Raw genomic sequence first — 8,389 nt, 5'->3', positions numbered from 1 at the left:
CAAATGACCCAAGACTAACATCCCCCATGTTCTGAACCTCATACCTCCGTCTCCAAGACTTCTCTTGTGGTGTGCCAGTTCTCTGGAATGCACTACCCCAAACGATCCGACTGATTCCTAGCCCCCACATCTTCAAGCGCGCTTTAAAAACCCATCTCTTTAAAGAAGCCTACCACCTCAACTACTCAGTAAACTAACTTTCCTCTGTTCCCTCCTAAATATTCAGAATCTGTTCCCTACTATTCATCTGTCTCCACACCCTCCATGCACATGATAACTGCTCTTGATACTGGATAATTGCACTTAAACATACGGGCTGATGACCGAATCATGCAGCCTTATATGAAAATCCCTATTTATTATAATTGCCGGACCTGAAATAACAAGCACTTTTCACCTATTGTGTCCCCCTATTCCCGTGTAGATTGTAAATTGGCGAGCAGGACCCTCACTCCTAATGTAACTGTTTAAACTGTCTTACTTTGTATTGGATTTAATGTCTGTACATGTCCCCGCTTAATTGTAAAGTGCTGCGGAATATGTTGGCGCTATATAAATAAAAATTATTATTATATTAAAACCGTGTGGACGTTTATTTCAAATAAAGGATTTTTTTCTGGCCGTGTGTTTATTTCCAAACCTTTACTATGGGGTTAGTAATGGGGGCATCTTATAAATGCCCTTTATTAATAACCTGGGCTTCATGTCAGCTGGCAATACAAGGCTGACATGAACCCCAACCTTATTACCCCACTTGATACCGCACCAGGGCAGTGGGAAGAGCAAGGCTAAGTGCCAGATTTGGTGCATATTATGGTTGCACCAGAAATGTTAAACGTTATAGCTCCTGGGAAAAAAAGAAAGCGCAGAAATGAAAAATCACCCAGTCCTATGAAAAACTGTTCAAACCAAGTACCAAGCATCATGGTGGGGACAAACATTTAGGTTCACCTTCCCACCTGCTTGTTTTACATTTATCTCTGCGGTGGAGAAACTGTTTGGCCACGCCATGATACATCAAGTGCCGGTACTTGGTTTCAACAGACACTCTGTACTGACAGAGTCCCTTTAAAAGGACTGTGTCAGCATTGAGTGACTGTCAAAGCTTAGTACAGTATAAAACAAAACAACCCTCAGAGTCTCCTGACATTCCAGAGTCTCCAAACATTATAGCGCACAGGCCTATGCATAAGTAGAGAAACCACGTAGAGTAACTAGTGTGGAAGAATTAGGAGGACCATTGTACCCACAGCTTATTTAACCATTTTGTTAGGCTGATATTGTCTAGTCTGTGAAAATTCCTTGACTCCCACTTGTGGGAAACCCAGACCCCTTATATTCCGGGACATGCATTTTAGTTGGTTAGCCATGATCCTCTAAAGAAAGAATCGAATAGGATAATTAACACGCAGGCAATATAAAATGGCTGATACAGTATATAGTAGAACCCTGGGCACAAAAGGATACAGAGGAATTCTCATGACAGTCAATAATTTGATGCCTCATTTATCCTTTAACAAACGCCCAGAAGTTGAGGGGAGGAGTGACATCACACGTGAGCAGACCCCCTCCCTCCCCACATTTATAGCAGTTGCAAAGCGAGCTAGCACTACACTAGGGTTTCATAGCAATTTTTATCAGCTGCTCCCCCTAGTGTTTAAAAATTTAAAATATCAAAACTTATTTTTCATATATTATAACAGTGTTTGCCAAACTCCAGTCCTCATGGCCCCCAACAGATCATGTTTTTAGGATTTCCTTAGTATTGCACAGATGGTGGAAGTATCATCAAGGCATTAGGAATTCGCTTACCTGTGTAATACTATGGAAATCCTGAAAATATAACCTGTGGGGGGCCATGAGTCTGGGAAACACTGTTTTATAGGAATAAAAAAAAATGGTACTATTTAAAAAAAAAATAATAATATGTTCCATCTCTTCAATTGTTGACATTTTATTTTTAATTAGACATTCCCTTTAATAAAGAACATTTTGGCATGAAATAGGTAAATGCTCGGGTAGCATATAAAATCTTTAACATCAATAAACTCTGAAATAAGTAGAAGAAAGCGATTTCCCGTACAACACACAATTTCAGGAATACCTCTCTACTGAACTCAGTAGTTGGTATTGATGTTTTTTGACACCTAAACAACAACTCTCTTTATGGTAGAATGGAGAATTAAGACCTCCTTCTTGATGTTTTGTGCATAGCAAAAATATAACTAGTAAGTAAAATGTCTAATGCCATACTTGTAGCAAAGAATGTCAAGGACCTGTCATGGATAATACAGAACCAGGCAGGGTACATCATCGAATAAGTGTCTTTGAACTTTTTTATTACATCTACAAATTGAGCTCGTTATTTCTGGAGTTCAACTCCTAAAGAAGTCTGTAAAGATGGATACTGTAGTATTATTATATTGGAGAGCAACTTTCGGTCCGTAAAAATGAAAAGCAGCGTCTCTGTCTTTGCAATTTAACAATGAATTCCTCCCCTGAGGAATCTTATTACACTGTCCCCTCCAATTTGTCCTAGACTTCTGCTCAGTTCATAGCCGTCCCCCTTAGAGACTAAGCCCCCACTCTTTAGACCAGATGGAGCTCCAAGATCATAAGCATAAGGAAGCTGAAATGTTTCAAGAGGTTAACGCTGACTCAGCTAATGAGTCGTTTGTAAGGAAGGCCTTTAAAGGGAATCCATCTAAATGAGCATGTAGGTCATAGAAAGTTGAATAAAATAATACCTTGATATCTGTGATACAATGTCTTATACCAGAGTAATCCACGTTTTTCTTAATATGTAAATGAGCTATTAAGATCTACAGGCAGGACATAGAGAATCTGCCTCCAGAGCTTATTGTAAATGAAAGGTGGCTGGTAATTGTATGAGACATGTGATGACTGACAGTCTGCTCTCCTGATCTACATGTCTCACACTCAGGGCCGGCTCCAGGTTTTTCTGGGCCCCGGGCGAAAGAGTCTCAGTGGGCCCCTTTAATACATACTAGGATTCATGATGCACAGATACCGCAGAGAAATATATATATATATAGTACAATGCCGAAGATTTCACTTCTTACATTACATGAGCGATATCTATTGTAAATTCCACAATAGCTCAGAAACCGGTGAATCGCTCCACACAGTATACTGGCCCCCAATAAATTCTCCATACAGAATACTGGCCCCCATAAAATGCTCCATACGGAATGCTGGCCCCTATATAATGCTCCATACGGAACACTGGCCCCCATATAACGCTCCATACAGGATACTGGTCCCCATGTAACGCTCCATACAGAATACTGGCCCCCATATAATGCTCCATACAGAATACTGGCCCCCATAAAACGCTCCGTACAGGATACTGGCCCCCATATAACGCTCCATACAGGATACTGGCCCACATATAATTCTCCATGCTGGCTGTTCCCCCCACATAATGCCCCATGCAGGCTGTCCCCCCCCCCTTATAATGCCCCATGCAGGATGTCACCCCCCCTTATAATGCCCCATGCAGGATGTCACCTCCATATAATGCCCCATGCAGGATGTCACCCCCCCATATAATGCCCCATGCAGGATGTCACTTCTCCCCCCAATATAATGTCCTATGCAGGATGTCTCTTTTTTCCCCCATATAATGTCCCATGCAGGATGTCCCTTTCCCCCCATATAATGCCCCATGCAGGCTGTCCCCCCCCCCATATAATGCCCCATGCAGGATATCACCCCCCATATAATGCCCCATGCAGGATGTCACCCCCCCATATAATGCCCCATGCAGGCTATTCCCCCCCATATAATGCCCCATGCAGGATATCGCCCCCCATATAATGTCCCATGCAGGATATCACCCCCCCATATAATGCCCCATGCAGGATGTCACCCCCCCTTTATAATGCCCCATGCAGGATGTCAGCCCCCCCATACAATGCCCCATGCAGGATGTCACATCCCCCTTTATAATGCCCCATGCAGGATATCACCCACATCTTTATAATGCTCCATGCAGGATGTCAGGTCCCCTTTATAATGCCCATGCAGGATGTCCCTTTCCCCCACCATATAATGCCCCATGCAGGATGTCACCCCCCCTTTATAATGCCCCATGCAGGATTTCACCCCCCCCCTCTTTATGCTGCCCCATGCGGGATGTCAGCCCCCCCTTTATAATGCCCTTGCAGGATGTCCCTTTCTCCCCCCATATAATGCCCCATGCAGGATGTCACCTCCCCCATTCATAATGCCCCATGCAGGATATCACCCCCCCCTTTATAATGCCCTATGCAGGATGTCACCCCCGATATAATGCCCCATGCAGGATGTCAGCCCCCCATATAATGCCCCATGCAGGATGTCACCCCCCCTTTATAATGCCCATGCAGGATGTCACCCCCCCCTCTTTATAATGCCCCATGCAGGATGTCACCCCCCCATATAATGCCCCATGCTTCCATACATTAAATTAAAAAAAATCAAATACTCACCTCACTCCTCCTCACCTGCTGCCGCTGCTCAGGTCCGGACTCCAGCGTCACCGGCGTCTTCCCGCTTTGCGCTGCCTGTGATGGCTCAGGGAAGTGTGCGGTGGAAAGGCGTCACCGCTCCCTCTGACCAGAGACATCACAGGGAGCGCACAGCAGGAAGACAGCAGATCTGCGGAGGCACGGGGAGATGTAAGTATCCGGCTGCTGGGGCCCTGAGCAAGCGGGGGAGAAGGGCGGGAGCTGGCACCGCTCTCCTCCGCCCATAGCCCGGCGGGGTGCCCAGCCGCAAGTGGGCCCCCCGCCTGCTCAGGGCCCCGGGTGCTGACACCGGCCCTGCTCACACTGGTAAAGCCTCCTTTCATTTACAATAAGGTGTGGAGTCAGACTCCCTGGGAGATCTATGTCCGGCCTATAGATCTTAACAGCTCATTTACATATTAAGAGATAGGTGAAATTCTCTGGAATTAAACATTGTATCACAGATATTAATGTATTATTTTATTCAACTTTCTATGACCTCTATGCTCATGTAGACAGCTTATGAGGGTTGATTCTACTAACAGATTTCCTTTAAAGCCTTTTAGTAGGGGTCCTTCTCTTTTGAAAGTTTAGCAAATCATTACAAAGAACTAAACTGGCCTTAGAAAATCGTCTGTCTGAAACTGAGTCCAATTATGTATCATACCCCATCCCAGATAACCCTCTTCCAATTTGAACAACATAATCTGGCCATACACATTGTTTGGTTGATTATTCGGCTGATAGCCATCTCAGCCAACTCTCCAATACTCTTGCTTGGCCAAGCGCTCCTCTGTTCTCTGTTGGAAAGTCCAAGACTGACGCATCAGCCGGTGACTTATCTCCAGGTGAACAATGTGAACAGCAGTCTGAAATTGGACATGTGTGATTGACATCTCCCTTGGCCATCATTTGGCCGGCACCCCTAAACACATTAGACTGTTGGCCGAACGTGTTGAAATCGGCAGATTCAGATGAAATTATTCTAATGTGTATGGGGGCCATAAGGAGAGAATATATTCTGTTCAAAAAAAATAAAGGGAACTCTCAAATAACACATCCTAGATCTGAATGAATGAAATATTCTCATTGAATACTTTGTTCTGTACAAAGTTGAATGTGCTGACAACAAAATCACACAAAAATCATCAATGGAAATCAAATTTATTAACCAACGGAGGCCTGGATTTGGAGTCACCCCCAAAATTAAAGTGGAGAAACACACTACAAGCTGATCCAACTTTCATGTAATGTCCTTAAAACAAGTCAAAATGAGGCTCAGTATTGTGTGTGGCCTCCACGTGCTTGTATGACTTCCCTACAACGCCTGGGCATGCTCCTGATGAGGTTGAGGATGGTCTCCTGTGGGATCTCCTCCCAGACCTGGACTAAAGTATCCGCCAACTCCTGGACAGTCTGTGGTGCAACGTGACGTTGGTGGATTGAGCGAGACATGATGTCCCAGGTGTGCTCAATCGGATTCAGGTCTGGGGAACGGGCGGGCCAGTCCATAGCTTCAATGTCTTCATCTTACAGGAACTACTGACACACTCCAGCCACATGAGGTCTGGCATTGTCCTGCATTAGGAGGAACCCAGGGCCAACTGCACCAGCATATGGTCTCACAAGAGGTCTGAGGATCTCATCTCAGTACCTAATGGCAGTCAGGCTACCTCTGGCAAGCACATGGAGGGCTGTGCGGCCCTCCAAAGAAATGCCATCCCACACCATTACTGACCCACTGCCAAACCGGTCATGCTGAAGGATGTTGCAGGCAGCAGTTCGCTCTCCACGGCGTCTCCAGACTCTGTCACGTCTGTCACATGTGCTCAGTGTGAACCTGCTTTCATCTGTGAAGAGCACAGGGCGCCAGTGGCGACTTTGCCAATCCTGGTGTTTTGTGGCAAATGCCAAGCGTCCTGCACGGTGTGGGCTGTGAGCACAACCCCCATCTGTGGACGTCGGGCACTCATACCACCCTCATGTCGGTTTCTAACCGTTTGTGCAGACACATGCACATTTGTGGCCTGCTGGAGGTCATTTTGCAGGGCTCTGGCAGTGCTCCTCCTGTTCCTCATTGCACAAAGGCGGAGGTAGCAGTCCTGCTGCTGGGTTGTTTCCCTCCTACGGCCCCCTCCACATCTCCTGGTGTACTGGCCTGTCTCCAGGTAGCGCCTCCAGGCTCTGGACACTACCCTGACAGACACAGCAAACCTTCCACAGCTCGCATTGATGTGCCTTCCTGGATGAGCTGCACTACCTGAGCAACTTCTGTGGCTTGTAGAGTCCGTCTCATGCTACCACGAGTGTGAAAGCACAACCAACATTCAAAAGTGACCAAAACATCAGCCAGAAAGCATTGGTACTGAGATGTGGTCTGTGGTCCCCACCTGCAGAACCATTGCTTTTTAGAGTGTGTCTTGATAATTGCCAATAATTTCCATCTATTGTCTATTCCATTTGCAGAACAGCATGTGAAATTGATTGTCAATCAGTGTTGCTTCCTAAGTGGACAGTTTGATTTCACAGAAGTTTGATTTACTTGGAGTTATATTCTGTTGTTTAAGTGTTCCCTTTATTTTTTTGAGCAGTGTATAATTTTAATAGTTGATTATACTAAAAATAAACTTCTATATACCCAGCATCATATGTTTGATCATGGAGGCAAAAATGGGCACTTGTTAGCTTATCTAGCAAGGAGCGACACTATACCCCGTTGCAGCTATGAAAGTGAAAAAGATCCCGGCGGCGCTCCCGTGGATGATCTATAGGGATCCACGTGAGATTTGAAATGAACCACCTTATCGAATCTTTAAGTCTCAGATAAAAAGGTGATTTTTATTTTCTTATAAAAGGTTTTACAAACAAAAGGATTGTTATGCTTAAAAAAGCCTTCATCAGGTGCATATATAGATATGCACCTTTTTTATCTGAGACTAAGAGATTCGATAAGGTGGTTCATTTCAAATCTCCTCACGGGGATCCCTATAGTTCATCCACGGGAGCGCCGCCGGGATACTTTTTACTTTCACACACACGTGGAGGCCACTGTTGGGCCTGGGCAGGAGTGCAACCATGCCACATGGATGGGCTGCAATCCGTTGGAGGTGATCCCCTATTAACACGATATCTTTACCTGAGTTGTGCATGGACTAGCACAACCTATTAAGGTGAGCATATGCAACATTATATCTCTCACAATATTTTATTTACTGCGCTCAGGTAGGACTTCCTTCTGTCCCAGTTTGTCTTTCTGCCCAGATATATCACATCCGTTGCTGCTATGGAGGATATGAATGGTATCATATTTACTGAACCTTTGGAAATAAACTCAGCCATTTGGATGCCATCTCCTTTCCAGTGCTCTCCTGGATAGTGCTGCTTTGCTGATTGGAGACGTAACTGAAAAGGACGTGACTGATGCCATTATGTCCTTTCCCAATAGAAAATCTCTGAGGACTGATTGTTTTCATTTCGAGTAGTACAATCAAAATTGCTTAAACTGTACAATTCTATCCTATAACCTAGACTGTTGCCAGGTTCATTATGAGAAGCCCTGATAGTCTTGATCCCTAAGCTTGGTAATGACCCTAATCAATGTGGGTCTTATAGACCCATTTTACTCCTAAATAATGATATTAAAATTTTTACCAAAATTTTGGCAACTAGGATCAGTGGGGTTCTTGATGAAATTATACATGCAGACAATCCATGCTTTATGCCCGGTAAGACAACTGATATTAACCTCCATAGACTCTGCACTTATCTTGTGCTTAAGCGCTCAGACTGTGGAAAGTGAAGTTTGCTTTTTATTGATGAAGCAAAGGTGTTAGACCAAGTGAAATGGAAGCATCTGTGGGCAGTAATGAGTAGATTTG

The sequence above is a fragment of the Phyllobates terribilis genome, unplaced genomic scaffold (genome assembly GCF_046119375.1).
Source record: "Phyllobates terribilis strain yellow unplaced genomic scaffold, ASM4611937v1 Scaffold_5__5_contigs__length_657084704, whole genome shotgun sequence".
Taxonomy (NCBI): domain Eukaryota; kingdom Metazoa; phylum Chordata; class Amphibia; order Anura; family Dendrobatidae; genus Phyllobates; species Phyllobates terribilis.
This window is presented reverse-complemented; position numbering follows the sequence as displayed.